The sequence below is a fragment of the Epargyreus clarus genome, unplaced genomic scaffold (assembly GCF_041222505.1).
Source record: "Epargyreus clarus isolate Ecla_fem2 unplaced genomic scaffold, WU_Ecla_fem_2.2 ptg000009l, whole genome shotgun sequence".
NCBI classification, from domain to species: domain Eukaryota; kingdom Metazoa; phylum Arthropoda; class Insecta; order Lepidoptera; family Hesperiidae; genus Epargyreus; species Epargyreus clarus.
The window spans coordinates 2029369-2051820 of record NW_027332217.1 but is presented as its reverse complement, the minus strand read 5'-3'; the positions used below and the strand labels follow the sequence as shown (position 1 = coordinate 2051820).

Here is a 22452-nt window from a genome sequence, read left to right as displayed (position 1 = left end):
ATGCAAACATATCGTACATGGTAAACATACGTACGTCTACGTCTAGGCAGTACTGCCAGACACGAGACGTGGCAGGCAGAAGATATTGTTTTGTAAAATATTTTTGACAGACAGCCTGTGTCGGCGAGGATGTGTTACCATAGTCAGTAGACACATTAATTACGATAATAGACATTGTACGGCAAAAAAATATTTTATTTGACACGGTACGTGTCTGACAAGTTCAATGTCTGTAGCTACAAATGGGAATCTTCTCTGCTCTGCTCTGCATCCATTCAAATAATCAGATCATATGAACCAATCTTTCAGTTTCAGCTCAACTGAAGCTTACGGTTTACTAATATGAGTATCTTGCAATCATTTTACTGTCATATAACTACATACGCGAAGTGTCCTTATTACACGACCACGATAAATATGTACCTATCTATATACAATATGTATATTGTATCTATTTATATGTATAGTTATGTATTTATTATCACGAGGATACGACGCTATATCAGCTGAATCGCAACATTTATATAACATTTTCCCGTTACAAATTAAATACCTCCAATCAGCGACGATATCAATTGAAAACCTTATAGAGACCGGATGTTAAGTATACAATAAATACATATGGCTACAGCTACAAATTTAGCTGATGTGCTAGCCTGTTCGCTCCGATCATATTACTTGAATTGTGAGCTGGCTCACGTGTATTTATTGAATTTCCTGTACCTGGGTGAAGCGAAATAGGGAAACCGGTACAAAATATACGGCTTATATAACTGTTTTCCTTTTCCCAATAATTCGGCTCTTAAATATAGAGGTGATAATTTGAAGATTAAAATAACAAACAAACATTCAATTCTGTCACCTGATCACCGTCTCCAATAGATATTTGTCACTAATTACATATATTATATGTAGAACAGGGATTTTAACTGAAGCCAATCACAGATCTGTACTAACTATAAAGAGGAAAGTTGTTGCATATGTAAGAGAGCTCGTATGCACACTCCTCCACCGAAACACCCTTCCTAGAAATAGGCATGGTGGTGGAACCCCGGTCGAAATGTACCGGTACTGTCACCATATAGTGATTGTGTTATACGTGGTATAATTAATTTTGCAAACGGACAATGCTTTCAAACACTTATCTAAGACACACTAGTGGTTGCATCATACTCGTGTCGAGGCGGTAATCATACAAATATATGCAGTCGGTTCTAAATTAAATGATCAGCAAGCAAATATGTAAATGGTGAATTTAGGTTTCTGTTCGGGTCTAAGTTCTTATGTCCTCTTCATTGTGTACCTATGTTTCCGGTACCCACCACACAAACACATCCCTGACTCACAGCTCATTAACCCAAAAATCCTTGCACACCAAATTTAGTGTATCACACCAATTTTCCCATCGCAAAACAACCCTTTTTCTATACGAAAAAAAGAGCATCCACACACAAAATCCCTTATTTATAGACAGCGCACCTGACAATTCAAGTAGCGCCAACAAAGTAGGCACCAGACGACTACGACTTTATTTCATAAAATTTTCGAGTACGTAGACTGAAACTCGATACGGAACGGGGATTGCAGTACAATTTCATTTTGCGTCGGCGGGCGGGTAATGGCGCGCGAACTTGATACACACCTGTCAGTTTCGCCTGACGTTTGACAGTTCAGAACAAAATGGCCGCTACGGGCGCTCGGAAATCGACGCATGTATGTATGCCTTATTTGTTGCGATACTTCACGACGACGGGCGACGCTTTTGAAGTACTTTGCCCTGGACTAAGATAATACTACATTATCTAAATATCGTGTGGATTATTAAGTTATTATTTTGAATGTTACTTGCACTTCAGATGATGATATGTTGACGATCGATTTACTGCACTTAATTGTGTCGAGTTTTATGGACGAACAAATTGAGAAAATTAACAGTTAATTAAACGTCTTTTATACGTAAGCCTGTTAGTCTCGCCCCCGATTTGGTTATTGAGATTTACATGACGTGTTTTTCTAACTGGTACTTTAATTGCGAAATTGTGATGATGTTTGAAAGTATAGGCTTAAGATTTTCCGAGTAACTGTCCAATGCAATACAAGATTTTTTTTATTTTTTAAGTAAAACAGAAAACTTTATGATTTCGGGATTACAGGTACCCAAAAAGAAAAGTACCCAAAAAATGTCTACGGTTCGTGTGTGAAAATTTAGAACATTTGGATTTTCGAAAATTTATCAGCAGAAAGGGCTAACCGAAATAAGTTAAATAAAAATTATTTACTTACTAACAAAAATAAAACAATGGTTTATAGTACCTACTCAAGTAAGGGAGACATTTTTTCGAGACGTTGCAACTTTGTCCTCAGGAATAACAACGAATGTTGCAAACCTCAGTCAGTAATATAACTTATCTCTAATTGCTTGCAGATATCCAAGGGAGGTAGTAGTCTAACAATCAGGTGGTCTGCAAGCTTGATTTCCACTTCCATATATTTATAAAAATCCTTCAAGTACTTGTAGTAGACTCTATTTTAAACGTAAAACACGTCAATATGGACTTCGTGCCTAATGCCAATGCATCAAATAAAAAAAATAAACAAAAGCCGAATTCGCCGAATCGGAAATTCCGAAGTTACGATAAGTGAAACGGAAAATGCATACGACCGTATGCGGGTCGCGAATGAGATTGTTTCGGTCTTTGTTCCCGGTCTTTTCGGGGTTTTTCAAAAATAAAATCCAATCAACGATAAGTGAATGAAAACATCTCATTCGGAAATGTATGCGGGGCTTGTATGTGAAGTCGTAGGAACTTATGTTTTGTCTACTTTTGTATGTTTACATAGTGAGAGCCTTCTCTATTCTACATCATCAGTATTCTATGTGATGCAGTAGTTCTGCATACGTGCAGGTTATGCCGGTCTGTTATGCAGAGCTTCGGGTTCGATCCTCGGCCAGGCAGACATCTAAATGATAATTATCGAATTCACTTTTGAGTCGGCATGTTTATGTATTTTTATTATGTTTATAATACTGGAGGTTACTATAGAAAATAGCGTTGGAGTAAGACATTTTTATTCATTAAATACCACTAGAAGTGGTAAGAGGTTAATGTGCCGACTCTGTGTACTTTGGTCACATATCTGAGGATCATAGTGGCCATTTGTCGAGAGGACTGCATCTTTAATATACTATTAAAATAAAAAACCAGCCGCAAAAATTTAACACAACGAACCACCCGATAATGAGAACGGAATACTTTCCGAAAAAATAAAAAACGAAATAATCGCTAAAGCGAAGAGATAATAATTACAGTATACATTTCGCCCCAACTTCCTCTGCCCTTAATAAACACAAAGAAACAGTTATGCAAGTCCGTCTTGTCTGTGGGGAGGTGGGGGAAAATAAGTCCTTTCTAAAGTTCGCGTTAATGTCGGGCAAAAATTGAAAATTTGCTTAGGGTGATGCGATGCGTCCAGATCGCAGAATGGTGGAAGTTTTCTTTTATTATCGCTTTTTATATGTTATCCCATTGTGGACGGAATGTTTGCGTTTATTCGTAAATGGCGTCTGAATAGTAATCTTATTCGGATGGGTTCTGAGAATTGTCTCAAAGGAACTGAGAAGGTTTGAGATTTCGGTTTAGGATCCGTTGCTTTAAAAAGTAACAGTGATATCGTAATAACCGAAGTAGAACGGTTCGTTGTTGCAAAAACGGTTTATGTAATCGTTATTAAGGGAAGTAACACACGACCGACAATGAGCTAATAAATAAGCTTCTGTTCATATGCACGACTGTCGCCGACGATTGCTGACTGTCGCCGCCTGTCGTGAGTTAATGCCGACTAGGTCTGTGATCGCAGTAGGTGGTCAGCTGCTCGTGTGTTGTCTTCTTAATGCTAATATATTCTGCTAACTTATAACTAACGGCTCTTACTACCGACATTGGTGTGGCGGTAATGCCGCCATAGATTTTTACCACATTTAAATTTTAATATACGACTTTCAAAACATGTAGAGTTGATAATTTTCATTTAGGTAGGAAAACTTTAATCAATATAAATTATATTTATTATTAAATCTAGTAGGCAGCGACTGTCAAATTTCGATGTTTGATAGACAAAACATTGGATTGGTTAATTATTATTAATAACAAGTTTAATTCTTTAAAATTCTAATAGATAGTTCATCTCAGGGAGCATTATACAAGTAACGTCGCAAGATTCGCTGCAGACATTTCAAAATAGCCACTCTAACTGATATCATCGTCAAAATTCCATAAGCACTCCATATCAATGAAAGTGCCGTTTGCTCCGAGCCTCGCTCAACAATATCTGGAGCGTTGGAGCACGATAAATGTCTCAGACGTATCACTCTAATGTATGGGTTAATATTCGAAACAACCATTACTATGTTTGTGGCGCGGTGTTTGTGTCATGTTGTGTGTGCTTGTTGTATTGTTTGTATTATTTTTTTATAATATAGGAGTAGCAGACGAGCATGCAGTCCACGGTAAGTGGCTACTGCCGCCCATGGACATCTGTAATCAACCTCAGATAGGACTAGATATTCCTACCTGAGGTCGGCCACAGATGCGGCGCTACCCCTGAGGACTAAGCTGGAACGCCTCGGAAAAGAAAAAAAAGTAAGTCTCCCTTACCACACTCTTCATAACGGAACACAGCAGCGCCTAACACTGTTATTAGGCAGAAATAGGTGTATATTTTTATTGCAATAAATAAGTATGTTGTCCATCTGATGGTAAGGTTATTGTTATGGATGGACATTTGTAATCCACCCCAATTAGGATTGGAGTTACGTCTAAAATTAAAGAGTACCAAATCTGTACTATTTATAACTGTCAAACTAACCTTTGTGAATTCATTGTTTTATCTATCAAAACTTAGTTATGTTCACTGAAGTTTACATTGAAATGCCACTTGATTACCATTTACCTCACCCATTCATCACAACTTTACTACTATACTACTAACTCCACCCTACCAAACCGGAACACAAGCGCTTTAGCACTACTGTCATACGGATAAAATAAGTGTGGTTTTGAAACCACCGTAGCCAAATTAAGAAGGAATTTACTATTATTTTCATATAGGATTACAGTTACAGAGTGGAGACTTGCGCTGTACTTTGTCTGTCACACAGAGGTTTATTAAGCGGAATGATATTTCGAAAACCAGCGTTTTAGCGACAATCGCAGCATACATAGCAGACGCTATTTGTCTACATAGCGTGCTATTAGAACCCGCTATACATCCCATACTTTAACCGTCACTTATCAGGTGACATTTAGGCGCGGCGTAACACAGTGCAGCGTCGGTACATTGTTATCGGGGAACCGCCGCGGAGTTTACGACGCCGTAAATTACGTACGACTGGAAAACTCGTAAAAAAGTCATCAAGCGAAAATTGGGCGCTCTCCACTATGATAATGCGGACAATCGTCGTAATTACGAGCCCGGCTACCGGCAGCGATCGCGGCTAGATTTATGGCTCATCAAACGCAAAGGCCGCTGGGTTTTTGGGGTCTTTTTGGAATGATGGCAGTGAAGAAATGTATGTAGGTGGAAAAAGTTTTTAAGGATTAATGTGGTTAAAGCAGAAAATGTGTCTATAGGTGGTTGGGTAGCTAAAAGTTTTTAGGCTAAATGTTAGCAGACATTTCATAATACGATTGAGGTAAAATATATCAGCAGACCGGGTTTAGTTGGGTTAAGGATATACAAATACATGGATTTATCAAATACACTTGCTGAAGTTTTTAAGTGTTTTTAAGATAAGGGCAAAGAAACGTATTTTTTAATTTCTGAAATAGAATATAATGAAATAGATAGAACGTAGAAGTAATCAGCTCTTTAGTACTCCCTATGAAAACTTTAATACAAATTATTAAAGCCGGCTACAGTAAGTAATTTTTTGAGAGAACTACATTAGAACCCCCATTAAAAATGTGTTTTGTCCCTACCAAACCATTTACACCATAACACACCTGCTTGAAGCTGCTATTATAACCAAGAAAGCAGTTTTTAAGAAATGCAGAGAAGCTGGAAATGCAGAGACATTTGCCTGTGGTTCGTTTTTGGGCGAAAAGCTTTCTCCGATAAATGAGATTAAAGTTTTAGTAACCAGAAAGTTTATAAAACGAAGTTAGAAAATATTCGCAGCTCCAGCAAGAGCAAGTTGAAAATATTCGTTCAATAATAGAGAATTGGATCAAAAATTTTCAAGGATTATTTTGGAAGCCGTATTTTTAGCAGATTTGATAATAATAAAACGTTGGAAAAGTATTTTGAATCAGTGGTTTTAAAAACGTTTTGTAATAATTTAAGAAATAATAACAATAACAATAACAATCTTTATTAATCAATAAAAATTTTACATAATATTACCGCTTTTTATAATAATTTGCAATGTACATTAGGTAATGATTATCTGACAATCTAGCAGTAATGTAATGTGCGATATACATCATTGTTAAGTGCTAATACATAGTGGTTAATGGTACCTATACAATTTTGATACAGAATAATTCAAAACGGCATGTTATTCTATTCTCCGTACTAGTTTGCACTGTATGACGGCAGAACAGCGTCACTCGCTCGTTATTCACTATTCACTTATTTCTATGTACCCACATTGCACAATTCAACAGTGTAGTATAAGTAAAATAATAGGAAAAAACTCAGTTTATTTTAGTTGCACTTAATTGATACTATTTTTAATTTATTTATTTATATTAGTATTTGTTTCATGTTTTCATACCGGTTTTAAGTTAGCATATATAATTCACAGATTATAATTGGAGGTTATAATGTAATTATTATAATAAATTATATTTGTTTGTGTGAAGTACTTTTAATATATAATAATAATTATTATATACATAAATAATTTATTATGTATGGATAAGTGTGTATTAACGTGTGCGTATGAGTCAAAGTGTGTGTGTTTGTGTATGTATGTACAAAATAATTTCAATATATGTATGATCGTGTGCGTATAAGTGAATGTGTGTGCATATATCTGTGTTAATGTGTAAAGAAGCAATTTGATTTCCATTATTGAAAAGAGTGTACTGGATCTTACCTAGTTGTATCATTCGCTCTTAATTCAAAAGATTTTCTGTTTCAGTATATGTCATTGTTTGTAGGTATTTGTCAATCTTTTTCTTACATGAATAAGTAGTGTCATTTAGTATATCTGTGTATTTATTTATTTTATTGTATAAATAGGGGCCCAGATACGGGGAAAATCTGTGACTAAATTTTGTCTTATATAATGGAATAGCATATGGAATCACACGTCTTTTTTTCAATTGTAAATCAGGGTTTAATGGATTTCTATGTTGTTGTATAATTAATAGCATCAACGTTTTGCTCGCGCCACCCCATATAGTTATGGCATATGATAATATTGACTGGCATAGGCAGTAGTACACGTTTCTTAAAATGTTATCTTCCTTTATATGTCTTAATCCTTTAAATATATATATAATCTTCCGAACCCGGCCTACAAGTAATTTTATGTGATCAGTCCATCGTAAATTTTGATCTACCATTACACCCAAATATTTTATTTTATCAGTTCTTGATATTTCATAACACTGACATTCGTTAGTCTCATTGCAATTATGTACTTTTAAGCTAAAATTTTCAGTTTCAGGGAGGTTATCATTTCTAACGCGAAATGTAATGTATTTTGTTTTGTCAAGATTTATCGTTAGGAGGTTATGATTCAACCATTTAGTAATTTCAGAGAATCCAGTCTCAGCAGCTTTATTGACATTGTTCCAATTGTTTCCACTAAACAATACTGCTGTGTCATCTGCAAAGGAAATAATTTGGGCAGAGTTTAGGTCTATCCTACATAAGGAGTCAATTTAAGAAATATTTTTGGATTAATGAAATATTCACGTACATTTTAAACAAATTCAAGTAGAAAACGAGCATACAGTCTCATCATCAACCCATTACTATCCCACTGCTGCGCACGGGTCTCCTCTCAGAATGAGAAAAATTAGGCCATAGTCCACCGCGCTGGCCAAGTGCGAATTGGTAGACTTCACATACCTTTGAAATGTTTTTTTTAGATTTCTCAGGTATGCATGTATCCTCACCATGTTTCCCTTCACCATTTTAAGCGAGTGATAATTAATTTCTAATACGAACATAACTGAAAAATCAGAGGTGCGTGCCTGGGATTTAAACCTCGGACCCCTCGATCAAGAGGCCGAGTTTTCTACTAGGCTATCACTGCTTTCATACAACCTAGCATACAGTCTACATGATAGTAAGTACATAGTAGTAAGATAACTACGGACATCGGTAAACATACATATAAGCAAGGGTTTTTGCAAAACATATTTTTTGGAGTCCTTGAGAACTAAGTTGGAAAACCTCATGTCAATGACTATCCCATAATATCCTTGAAATCAGAGTGTAACAGCGATCAAGATTGATTGATTTGTTATAAGACAAAAACAGGTGTGACGGTGGTACCTCTACAGTCGAACCGAGAAGGGTATCTCCATACCTTGTTACAAACCAAATTCCTGTGCAACCCACAGTTGCAACATTCAAACCGTTCCAGCAGTAACATTGCAATTCTGCACAATTAAAGCGGTCATAAAATTCTCATAAACCAGTAACGTTTTCGAAATAAAATATCTATTAAATGATTACTTTGTAAGGTATTTTAAATCTACGTTTACGTTTTTCGTTATCGTTACGTTTACGTTTACGTTTATGGATCCGTAGCTGCCTACGTATCAACGTAGGGTAGTAGTCCATTATAGAGCCTTCCAATATAGCGTGAAAATCTAATCAAAATTGGTGAAACTTTTTACGACTACTCGTATATAAGGAGGCCCATGCAAAATTAAAAAAATATAGATTTTATATTTTTGACATATTGTAAATTGTAGTTAGTAATAATACTCACAAATGCGTACAAGTTTATACTAAGTGGCGAGACAGAAGATGAAGATACCGAGTGTTAGAGAGAGACAGAGCTACATAAGTAACAACACATCCTCATAAATGGACACACGTAAACAAAACATTTCAGTAGAGAACGTACAGAGTTCCAAAAGTCGTAAATCGTAAAGGAGGCGTACAAAGTAAGCAATCACGATAACGAGCGCGTTTACAGCCGACGACACGGATACGTTGCGACAAATACGATTTATGGGTGATATTGCTATAAAAAAATCACGACTTCGCCGGTTTGATGGGCCGAGCCTTTATTGGTAAATTGACCGCGATAACGTATCGCGTAACGCTACTGAAACGCGGATGGAATTACTGCACAATATTAACGGAAGGGTAGGAGTGTGTAGCTCCTTAAAATAGTAGAAATAAACAAATAAACAAACTCGTAAAAGAAATAAACTCGTAAAAGTAGTAGAAATAAGGATTTTTTTTTAGATAAAGTTAAGAAATAAAATTATACAAAAATCAAAACAACTTTAGTTACAACTCTCAGGACGAAGGCAGCTACGCTATGGATGTGAGTCAAATCCACTAATAGGATTATTTGATATTCATTGAATGAAATTTCATTGATTGATATATTTCCTTATTTGGTCTTCTCTGGTAGAAAGGCATTATTTTTATAATATAGTTGGTTATAGATGTTTGCCTGGCCGAAACCTGAACCCTGAACCCTAAACACATCATATTATCGGAACCGTAATCGATTCTTCACGTGGTTTAAAACAATTATAATGTAAGAATTAAATGGGTATTAAACAGAGACAGATCAAAACAAAGCGTCGACTTCTTACTTAAATAACTCCATTGCTATACCAGAGTATCATAAACAGGAACAAAAAGAAAATAGGCCGTTCAAAGCATAAATCTTACTGAACATTACTCTGTCGCGTTACGGGTCAACTCACCTATGTTTGCAATAAAAAGTTGGTCAGTAAAAAGTTTTTTTATTTATTTTTTCTTCCGTCAAATGAACGTAAAAAAGTACATAAAAACTCCTTGTAATCATAGTTTCTTTATCGTATACGTAAACAGTGTAAGAATAAGTTTTATTGTAGGAACGACCTCCCGCTTCTGGCCCTTCCCCTGAAAAGCACCTTATTTGTGGGCGCTTTCAAATTAGGTTTAAGTCGAATTACCGCCGAAAATAGTACTAAATATAGTCAACCAATTCCCACTTATTTAGCTAGACTCATAACAAAGAAATTAAGGAAAGCAAGAAACCTGCAAAAGCTACACATTTAAAGGTTATTTATATAGTCTTCAATTTCATAAGAAGAAAAGACGTTTACTTTTGTGAGTGTCCTGATCCAGTTATGAAATTAATTTAAGGCTTTCAGTAATTAGATTAAACCTAAAATAGATCGCAATTAGTGGAGAATATAATTGTTCGTAAGTTCGTAATCAAGATTATAGTGAACGCCCCACTACATGAATGTACCAGGAAGGGGGCGACAAGAAACGCGTTTTGTTAAGCGTGCCACTAAGACCAAATAATGACCACGACCGCTCTGATAAGAGTGTAAAGCTTAAGAAGAATTGACCTATTTCTGTCTAATAACAGCAGTGTTAAGTGCTGCTGTGTTCCGTTTTAAATGGTGTGGTAAGGGACACATACTTTTCCGAGGCGTTCCAGCTTAGTCCTCAGGGGGTAACGGCGCATCTGTGGCCGACCTCAGGTAGGAATATCTGGGGTTGATCACAGATGTCCATGGGCGGCAGTAGCCACTTACCATCAGGTGGTGCATGCTAGTCTGCTACTCTTATGTTATAAAAAAAGAGAATCATTGTTTGTCACGTGTATTCATTTATTTAAGTTATAGTTCATACATGTCTTATATTTGAGTGTAATATTTTTTTACTTGAAAATTGAGTAATACCTCGCAGTTGCCACCATACGCGAGTATCAGCGTCGCGGCGGGTGTGTGCGCTGTAATTGACCCTCACTACGCTTCAAATTAGGGTTGTCACTAGGCAAGAAAAATATAAAAAATGTAAAAGAAAAAAATTATAGAATAAAAATGTTACAGAAAAATAGTGATTCTTTATATAACATGCATTATGAAACGACAGAAAAAACTTTTATTAGACCCTAATGTTTTAATTTTGTTACAGTTCTAATAAGTTATGGATTAACTACTTACTAACAAATGTAATTGCAATTTTACAATATGATAAAGCCAATTATTCTTTCAGCGCCGCAGAAAAAGAGAGTATTATAGATTTAACGCTCAAAAAACAATCCAAAACTTAACACAGTAAAACAATTCAGTACACGTTGAAACAATCATGGCTTTAAGATTAACTTCTTACATAACATATTATTATATTTACATGTCATTTAATTTAATTCATTATATTCCAATTGATACGAGAATGAACATTAAAGTTAATAGTTTATAGTAGGACGAGTATTTGTAAGCCACCCAGAGACAAAAACGCGAATGTAACGAAAAATATATTTAAAAAATTCCGAGTGACAACCCTACCCCGGCCGCACGAATCAACGCGCAATCAATACAACCCGCGTTCCCTCGCTTCTTTAATAATCACTCGGTTTTATGCGTGAACTACCCGCACGTACGGGGGCTTCGAGCGCCATCCAAAGATACTGTGGAGTGGCGTATTGATCAAAAAGCTGGCTTGCTATGTACTTTCTGCAATTGAAGTATGAAAAAGTGACAAAATTGATTCTTTCTTTTTCTATGTACTTGTGTGAAATGGACAAACTAATTTGTATGAAATTGATAAACTAACTTGTGGTTCCTTTCATCGTAAGTAGTCAATACAGCCAAAAAGTTTTAATTTTTTTGAGTAAAATACTTGCATATACCCTTGTATATATACCTTAGAAAATATGTATGTATAGGTAATATATGTATAAATGAAAAGTAGTGAAAAATGTGGAAAACACACACAAGAAAGAAAAACTGACTTATCAGCGTATTTCCTGACTTACGTACGAAATTTCACATGTAGAGTTACAATATGGCATAGTAGAGTTAGGTAGAGTTCCCGTGGTGTAACAAGGGCGAGCAATGTTTGAAGAGCAGACGTGGCTCGTCGCGTTTTGCATACAGATTGCGCCGGTACCGGCTCTACTAACCCACGGGTAGCCTAAGGCTGACGTAACGTTATGTAGCGTGTAGAGTTGTAGACGCTGCTATATGTAGAGTTTGATTAAACGTAACGAGTGGGAAATCAAAATATTTGTTTTTTTTTTACTTTTTGCTTAACTTGATACATAATATCAAAAATTACCTCCTGTTTTAAACTATAATAAAAATAACATATGAAGGTATGTTAATTACAGACAAATTATTTTTAATCCAACATATTTACAGTTTTGTTAGTTATAAAATAAAAAGTTTAAGAGTTATTTAAGAAAAAAGGCGTAAATTGACAATTTAATTTAAAAACAAATAGCAAACAAACAGTACCCTTACCAGAAGTTTTTACGTTTCGACAAGTATGATTGTTTTGGTATTGTAAGTCAGGCATTTTATAACAAGAGTAATAACAAATAAGCGAGTGCAGCCAGCGAACGCAATCTGTATGCAAAACAAGCCATCCTATTTAAGGCTTGAGTATAGAAAGAGCGAAGGATTTGCGAGGCTATTTTATAGAAATAGAGATCCAATAGAAATCCAGATAGAAAAAGAAACGTAAATATGTATCGTGCGTTTTTATATTTTTTAGTTATTTTTCAAGCGGACCAATCTATTTGTTTTCTAATACGTACATTTTTAATCTTATATATAAAATTCTCGTGTCACAATGTTATTTACCGTACTCCTTCGAAACGGCTTTACCGATTTTCACCAAATTTTATATGCATATTCAGTAAGTCTGAGAACCGGCTACTATCTATTTTTCATACCCCTAAGTGACGATTGTTGTTTACCATTAACATTTTTTTATTTATATGGCGACACAACATTTGCCGGGTTAGCTAGTTGAATATATATTTTAAACGAGAAACGCAGACAAAGCAAATATTAGATTGAGTAGCTTTTTGGAATGATTGAACAACAATCTGCATTAATCAATCTGGTGGGTCTTCAAAAGAGTAATTATTTATATGTATGAATAGGACGACATATAATAACAGCAGTAATCATAAGCTTGCGAGTGCAACCAGTGAACGCAATCTGTATGTAAACCGAGTGAAGCGCGAGCGGTTATCAATACCCTTACCAGGAGTTTTTACGTTTTGACAAATATGACTGTTTTGGTATTTGTTTACGTATTTGCCCATATAATTTTCAATCAGCGCCCCTAGCGGACTGTGTCAGAACTTGAAAATAGTATGGGCCAATACGTATTTACGTAAACAAATACCAAATCAGTCATATTTGTCAAAATGTAAAAACTGATGGTAAGGGTACAGGCAACACGTCCACTTGATGTTGTCTATTAAGGCTTCTACATATAGAGAGAGAAGGCGAGGCTGTTTTATTAATCCCAATATAATTTTTTAAAAAATCAAACATAATATGTATTATGCATTTCTTCTTTGCACGCTTCCTAATACCGCCGTAGTCTTGTTTATAAAAACTTTTTATAACGTACTGTAACTTATAAATTTTAAAGGAGAAACGCAGCATAAAAACCGAATGGTAGTATAATTATCATTTAGGAATATATGACTAAAAATCTTAATTCATCAATCAGTTGGCCAAGAATCGAATTCGGCACCTTAATACGAGAAACTGGTAAAATCGCTTCAAACACGTAATACATTCGAAATCGTTCCTACAACACAAATGTTCTTTAACATACCTCAAAGCCATCACCACCAAAGTTAAGTAATAACTAAGTTATCTTTTGATAAGAAACTATTCTGCGCTAACTATACAGTGTTAAGCTCACAAAGTAAATTTGTTCACGGGTCTAATTCTACCCGGTTTAACGCCGAACTTCCGCGTACATAAATCGCTCGGGCCTCACAATACTGGGAGTCTTGGTTACTTCACACGACACGACACGACGTGCAACACGACTTGTCGTCAGTACCCTTACCAAAGGGTACCGTAAGGGTACTGCTCTTCCATGAAACGGCATACTGGAACGACGTAGCTACATCGTCACACATAAACATCATGTCTTTGAGTACATTTTTCAACGATTGTCGTGCCGTTTGCTGTTATTAAATGTATACATGTTTGATGTACAGATTATATTTACATTGCATAAAAATACTTATGTTTATAGTAGTGTATATTAAAACGGAGACATCGTCTCTAAGTCCTTTTGTACATACTATATGGTGATATTCTGTGAAAAGAATGTATAAAATATGAAAGTCAAAATCGTCGACGCATTTCGTGTCGTGTCGTGTCGTGTCGTGCGTACTAAATAAACTGACTAACTGTTGTTTTATCGCAAGCAACGCCCCCACGAAAGTTTCCGTTCGTCGATTCGTTTAAATGTCGAAATTAAATCGCTCCAATTATAGCTACGAATTAAACTTTGCATATTAGCTGCGTTCAAGTTTTATAATCGATTAAGTAAACCTATATTTCTGGCAATTAGCCGTTAATATTTCAAATGGTTTCGCCATTTATATGCGTGATTCAGTTAATTTGGCTTTGTGATTCGTTTACATTAAATGCCTTTAACACACATTAAACTTCAATAATTTTAATTAAATTAACAACTTTATAAGAACGGTATAACCGTAGCTCTTCTAAACGAGATTATTATTTGAATAATAGTTATATATCCTGTTTGTTTACAAAAAAGATACTCAGTGTAAAACAATCACATACACTCTATATCACAGTGTTTAAATTTTCTCAAGACTGAAAATAATTAAGCTTAAGCATGAGTTGTTGATAAAAGATCATGATCTACGGTTGAAAGTGGTTTATTATTGTTTTTGTGTGTAGCATTTACAGCTTCACAAGGGGAGGAGTATAGTAGTAGATAAAATGATACTTAATCCCCTCTACAATCCGCTTAGATTCCCTTTCTACCTCCAAAAAGCATTTCTAAATAGTTCTAATAACCGCACGAATCTATCTTCCATCAAAAATCATCAATATCTAATCAAACTCAACAAAAATTACACCATTCAACGAGATAAAAATCAACGACAAAACGAAACTGGCTAATCCGGTTGTAACATAACGCGTCCACAATTACCATACAAACACTAATTATTTGAGCTACACACGATGTGTCATTCCGGACACGTGTACCCTTTACATACAGATAAGCATCGCGTAGCGTCACGTAGCGGCCGGACTACGCAATTAAACCGTAGCACATGTGTCACGTTACACAGACCGTAGCGCGTAGCACCACGTAGTAGATCTACGAATGATACGCTCGGCGTAGCCTAATGCAGTTTCCATTATATTATATGTAAAATAAACGATCAATATAAATTAAAATATTCGTAATATACCTCATTACAAAAATTAATATCATAACATTACATTATGGTCTTAACAATTATTTAATCATATTCAATCCATTAAAGTTTAACGGTTGTGATAAATCATATATATGCTCATATGAGATATTTTAAATTAATCAATATATGAAATATACAATAAACAATATAAAAAAGCGAAAATGTATCTGTTATTTGTTTACAAATTGCGATACCATGATCGTCCTTTACAATACAAATTAATAGTTCGTAGCATCACGTAGCGATAGTAAAATGTTAGCTCGTTCGTGTTTTACACTTATCGCGTAGCTACCTACGCCGTAGAGACAAGCATTCTACGAAATATAAGTAGCTCGCTAAAGGTGAAGCTTTCACTAAATTATACAAAAATCCCACGGAAGAATATGTATACTTTATATATTAATAAGTACTGAGGTAGCATGCTAGCATAGGCAGGCACTCCAAAAAGAGATTTTATATTTTATCTATATTAACCCGTACAGACGTGACGTTATATTGATCAGTTAGGGCACATTTACTACCTCACTTAGTTTCATTCCTATCATAGTAGTGAAAGAATAAGGTCGTTTGTCCACTGCACCGTCACCGAGCCGAAACCGAGAACGAGATTTATTTCGGGCCGATTTTAATATGTCGTGACGGCGATAGTTTGTCCACCGCGACCGATATCGGCGGTTTACTTTGTTCAATCGATATCGGGGGTGACGGCAGTGTATGGACAAGTTCCAACGTGTTTTACTGTGCCGGCACATCGGCCCGACAAAAACTCAGTACCGATCTAGCGGTCACGCCGATCTACTCGAAATATCGGCGGCCGGGATGACGGTGCTCGGGTGACGGGCGTGCGGTGGACAAGCTGCTATAGTAAATGTATGTACGCTACTTCGGCGCCGTCATTCGGCGTACACGGTTGCAGTGGACAAACAAGAGTACGTATGAGTTAAGTGGACGTAAGAGTTTTAACTCGTACTCGTAATAACTTGCACTACTAATATTCTAACATTAGGTACCATTTTATTTTAACAATTGCTGCTATAACAAACACAATGTGTAATAGTATAGTGATATTGTCATTTGAGAATATTTAAACAATTTTAAGCCTCAAAACCACATTTAAAAAACTTACAAGATTCGCTTTTTGGAACAATCCGTAAGTATATTTGTTTAATAAGATAATTAGCACCGGTTTTTCCTAATCCCATTACTGACAGACAGTTGGTGGACAGTGTCTCGAGGGTGGGTAACGAGCCGCCCGCCGCGGGACGCTTTGCATACAGATTGAGTTGACCTCCGCCCCAGTACATGCGCAGTTAAATTTTGCTGATACGATGTTACATACACGCGGTTATAGATTTTAAAACGTAGAATAGAAACGTAGAAACGTATAATATATAATTCTAAATAGCTTCTTCTCAATAACGAAACACGGCGTGAAGTGAAGTGGAAGTGGCGGTAGATGTAATGATATTCAAAAAGTGTAACCTATTTTGAATAAAACGATTTGATTTGATTTGATTTGAATAATATATAAAAACGTATAAGTCTTAATATACATATAAAAGTTTCGGCTTCCGTAGGTTTGTAGCTGTAATAAACAAACACTGTTATTTGCCTCTTATAATTGAACTAACGATTGAAAATCGAATTTAAAACTGTAAAAGTAAAATCCGAATAACGGCATACCGCATCCGCTGTAATCAAATCACTGACATTACAATACGTTTTAAGCTAGTCTTCTGAAACATTTAATATTCTCGTTCCGGAACTGACTAAAAGCTTGTAATTCAACTACCAATTCGTAATCGATTTAAAAACTGTAAAAGTAAAATGTAAAATCTGCTGTAATTAAATCACCGGTATTCCGATGCATTTTAGCTAGTCTTATGAAACAAACAATATTTTATTGATATTTTAAAATATTTTGAATGTTAATCTCTACATGTATCTTGTGAAATCATATGCAGTTCCAATCACATTCGAAACTAAATTTTCGTATTCTCTAACTAACTCAAACAGTTTGTAACTCAACTATCGATTCCTAATCTATTTTGAAACGGTAAAAGTAAAATGTAAAATCCGAATGATACCGTATCCGCGGTATTTCAATAAGTTTTAGCCAGTTTTAGGTAACAAAAAATATTTTATTGACATTTTAAAATGTTATGAAATGTTACTTTTCAATGTATGAGGAGAAATCATGTACAAATCCAATCCCATACGAGATTAAATTTTCGTATCGTGTAACTAACTCAAACAAGTTGTAACTCAACTATCGATTCGTAATCGATTTTGAAGCTGTAAAAGTAAAATGTAAAATCCGAATGACGGCACACCGTATCCGCTGTAATTAAATCACCGGTATTCCGATGCGTTTTTCGCCAGACGTAGGAATTGATTCGGACAGTGCGGGCGGATATCGAAGCTCATTTCCGGCGCGCGGTGCGCTTCCGCCGGATGTCGCGTAGATTAGGCTTAACCAGCGTTGTAACGGTTCTCCCCCTCCCCATTTTTATGATGGCTGCCTTTTGTTGAATTGCTTTTTGGGAATTTGAAAGACGTTTAAAATAAGATGCAATCCTTATGATTTAAAAATGGTTGCCTGTAAAGTCGGTTTTACGGGCGAAGATTTTACGTGACAACGTCTTTTTCTCGGTAGAATATTTATTGATATGAATATAATTAAATTGCACAATAGGAACAAGGAATTGAATGAAAATAAGAATTGCACAAATTTTAACTATAGAAATATATTTTGTTTAGTCTCTAGTGCTGCGCGCGCGGCAGACCGATCATAGTTGAGTGGGAGAGAGACGCAAGGCATTCGGCGGGCCTCTCTCTCGTTCGGTGACTCATCGTAACGTTACCGGGCGTTACACTTTTTCATAAGTGACTCCCAGCCGCAACCTAATTTAAGACGTTGTCACGTCAAAACTGTAAAAGTGTGTAGTATGAAAAAGTTAAAAAAGCAAAAATTAAAGAAATTAATGTTTCGTGTTTAAATTGAGCGAAAGATAGCCTAATTAACAAATTGTTACATTGTAATAAAGATGATTCAGATTAAATTTAAAATTGAATTATACATCAATGGTTTTTTGTCTTCCAACAAAACCCTTTCAGTTGTTATTGGAAGAGATTGATAAAGAAGAATGTAAAATATTTTAACTTAGTATTCTAGGATAGTAGTCGGTAAATGTCCTTTGACAATAATTCTTTCACAACAGTCAACCTACAATAAAGTGTTACACGAAAATAGAGGGTGTTCATAAATCTAAATATGTACACTGACTGATTTCCATGCTCTACTACATTTCGTGCTCTACACGATGTCCCGGGGCGGTTTGCACGGTCCGACAGAGTGAGCGGTTCTGACCCGAAGGCTGATCAATACCGGCTCTACCCAATAATTACTTTTGTAGAGTTTGCACGGATAATATTTACATAATGTTCTGATTGCAGTTCATATCTGCGGTTGGTACAGGAGAATATAAAATTGGGTAGATTATTAAAGTTTTCTCTTTTCTGTTTACGCATGTAATATTTACATATTTTAATTGCAATTAATGTTCATTTCTATTTAAAATGATAGTGATTATTATATTTTGAATAATTTATTTGCTTGTACTTTTATTGATATATCTACCACTACAAGTCTACCTTTTTATTCAGTACATTAAAATATTATTTCTAAACTTGTGACTCTACATAAAATTTCGTGGTATCATGAATACAAAACAGAAATTTAAATAGATCATTCCAATTTCTGGTAGTTCCAACATCGAACTCAGGAACTTCCATATATTATTACGGTGGTTGCTACATTAGGTGTGCCGCCTACATAAATCAATATCCACCCATAGTTGAAATTTAATAGCTAGTGGTTAGCACTCAAACCACACCAGAAGTCCTATGTTTAATTTAAATATATCCTATGTGGATTGATCATTAAGTCATCATTTACTACGCCAATTCACTATGAAGCAGCACCTACTTATAAACTTTAAGCATTTCAGGGCAACCTACCAACAGTGAGAATCGAAAAGGATTCCGATTATATCGCTATTGGAAAAGATGGGTAAGGAAGTGGCGTCATAGTCAAACACGGCTCGGAAAAATATGTCTCCCTTACGCTTCAAACTTCAAACCAGTATCCTTAGCATGAGTTCTTACATAAAAACGTATTAAAAACGTGAAAGCTCATACTAAGGGAACTACAGATTACAGCAGCGCTTAACACTGCTGTTGTTAGGCAGAAATAGACGTGACGGTAGTGCAATCTGAGTCGAACTACAAAGGGTTCTACCACCTTTAGAAAGCTCTACCACTTTTCAAACGTATCCAAAACCGACAATATACCAGCTTTAAGCCACGACGCCTTATCAGCGCGGACAATGCAACATTGTGCGAAACTGAAATTGAATCTTTGCGAGAAATAGAACTTATTCAGTTACAGAGTCTTAAGTTCTTCAGTAGCCACCCTATTGTGAGCTTTGTATTGTATTCATTAAACTTTTGATGGGTTGCCATGGAAGCCAGATTCTAGATTAAACTAAATGAAGTTTGTTGAAGGGTGTAATTCTTTGCATTGCACAGATGATAAACGTTCATGTTGTAATATGTTAAGGAGGCTTAAGGGGAGTTAAGGGTGTAAGGGGTTAGTTTATACTTAAATTATGAAATTACTACTAAATACTATTCTATAAATTACTATTTCAAAATTGCTTAAATATCATAACTAATTATTCCCTCATTAAATATGTTGTTTTTAAAAAAATACCAGGAAACCATGATTATGCGCTTGTGCACGAATTAAATTTTGTTAATGTGAAAATTTCTTTAAATGCAAGTAAGCCGAAGTAAGTAAAATATACACGATATGATTTAAATATACGATTTATTAGGCTTGTACATGGAAAATAATTATAAATGGATTTATAATTTAATATTCAATTACTTTTTAGTGTATTTTGCTGTGGTAGTTTGTATGTATCTTGGTAATGGCAAATTTTAGTAATAATTCAACGTAACGCGCAAGTACAGTATATAATACATGAGTAATATAACATACACAAATTAATTATTACCCCAAAATATGAAGGGTTCTACGTAAAATATAAACTCTAGACGCCCGTCTCGAGCCTGAGTTGCAACTCGTGAATAAATAGAGTGAAAGTTTGTGAAAATGTTGAGATTTCCGCAAGTCTGCCGCGGACGAGGCGACGAGAGAACTTCTCAACAACCTGAAGTTGTAGTGGAAGTCGACAATATAAAACTTGCAACGCCATTGTAGTATACGATTTGTTGCTTATAGGTAGTATTACTTCGCTACCTCTTGTGGTAAGTGGTCACTGCCTAAAGATATCTATAATTATGCGAAAATACGGGCAGAGCTACCTTTTTTTTGTTGTCGAGGAGGAAACCTTCAAAAGGTACCCGACGCCGTGGGAGCAGCGACAGGTTATGTGGGACTTTTATCGCACTAAAATCACCGCGATACTCCGGGATCTCCAAAGGAACGCAACCGGAGTCCTCTCAGCGCGTTGCCCCTTCGGGCTCCGCAAAGATTATCATGAAGCTCTCCACTCCTTGTGGAGCGTATGGCGGAACGAGGTCACACATACCATCACTCTTCCCGGGGTCGCTAGCCGGGCGGTTAGAGATGAGCAGAGCTACCTAAGATCACAAGCGCGTTGCTACCCCTAGGGGGTAAATATGAATATCTCGTATTTGTTTTTGTCCACAATTATCAAAGCTCAACAGCTTTTGACTTTGCTTTCGATGTAATAAGAGACATAGTTATAGAGGCTGTTTCAGAGGTAGAAACGAACAGGAAGATTTTTGAAGGAAAAGAAAGGAAGCTTTGAACTCTAAAATGTTTTAAGAGTTTCTTCTTTATTTATATTATTTTATTGAAAAGAAATATTTATAATCATAAATTATTTTTAATATAATCCTGACTTATAAATTTATCATTTCAGGGTAAAATCAGAGTTTAAATCAATATGTACAATCAAATTGGGATCTTTCCATTTTAACTTTTAAACTTTGGAAAAATCACGCCATAACTCACACCTAGACATAAACCGCAAGTTTTCCGACTTCACACATAATAGGCCGTGTGAGACATTAACTTCAGAGACTGCAGGCAGCTGAACTTCAAATTCAATCTGGCCCGTTAGACATCTCCAAATAAACTTACCGACGTTTGAGTTAGTTAGGAGTGCAATGTTTCTTACTTCTGTCCGGAAGTCCTTTCTTTGCTTTTATCCTGATACTTGATACAGCAGTGATAGCTTAGTGGTTAAGAAACTCGGCCTCTCGATCTTGGGGTCCGAGGTTCAAATCCCAGGCGCGCTCATCTGATTTTTTGAATTTATGTGCGTATTAGAAATTAATTATCACTTGCTAAAACGGTAAAGGACAAAACAGAAATCAGAAATAGAAAACTGTCGTCATTTAAATGTCCTTGGCCGGGGATCAAACCCAAAACCCATGGTTTTAGATCTCTCCAATGACTGCTTCGCCACGCGCGCTCAAGTATCAGGATAAAAGCAACCCATTATTGTCCCACTTCTGGGCACGGGTCTCCTCTCAGACTGAGAAGGATTAGGCCATAGTCCACGCGCTGGCCAAGTGCGTATTGGTAGACTTCACATATCTTTGAGATTTTTTTTATAAATCTCTCAGATATGCAGGTTCCCTCACCATGTTTTCCTTCACCGTTTTAGCAAGTGATAATTAATTTCTAACACGTACATAATTTCAAAAAATCAGAGGTGCGTGTCAGGGATTTGAATGGGATTTGATCGAGAGTCCGAGTTTCTTAACCACTAGCTATCACAAACATAGTAAAGCTATAATGTAATATAATCACTTAACACGCCACTCATACAAAATAACTCGATCGTGGAGAAAACTGTGAAAAGACCAAAATCCCAGAGTTCATTGTACGAGACACAATATCTGGGGTGACTCCAGCAATTTCAATTTCCACCGCGACACGCCACGACCCTTATTATGATTGACATATG

The 22452-nt window shown here is 35.8% G+C and overlaps 1 protein-coding gene across 2 annotated transcripts in view; it reads right to left on the bottom strand.

The window, feature by feature from the left end:
* LOC140744754 (max dimerization protein 4) overlaps positions 1–22452 on the bottom strand; it is a 372173-nt gene that overhangs the window by 69516 nt on the left and 280205 nt on the right. The gene's annotated exons all lie outside the window — the stretch shown is intronic.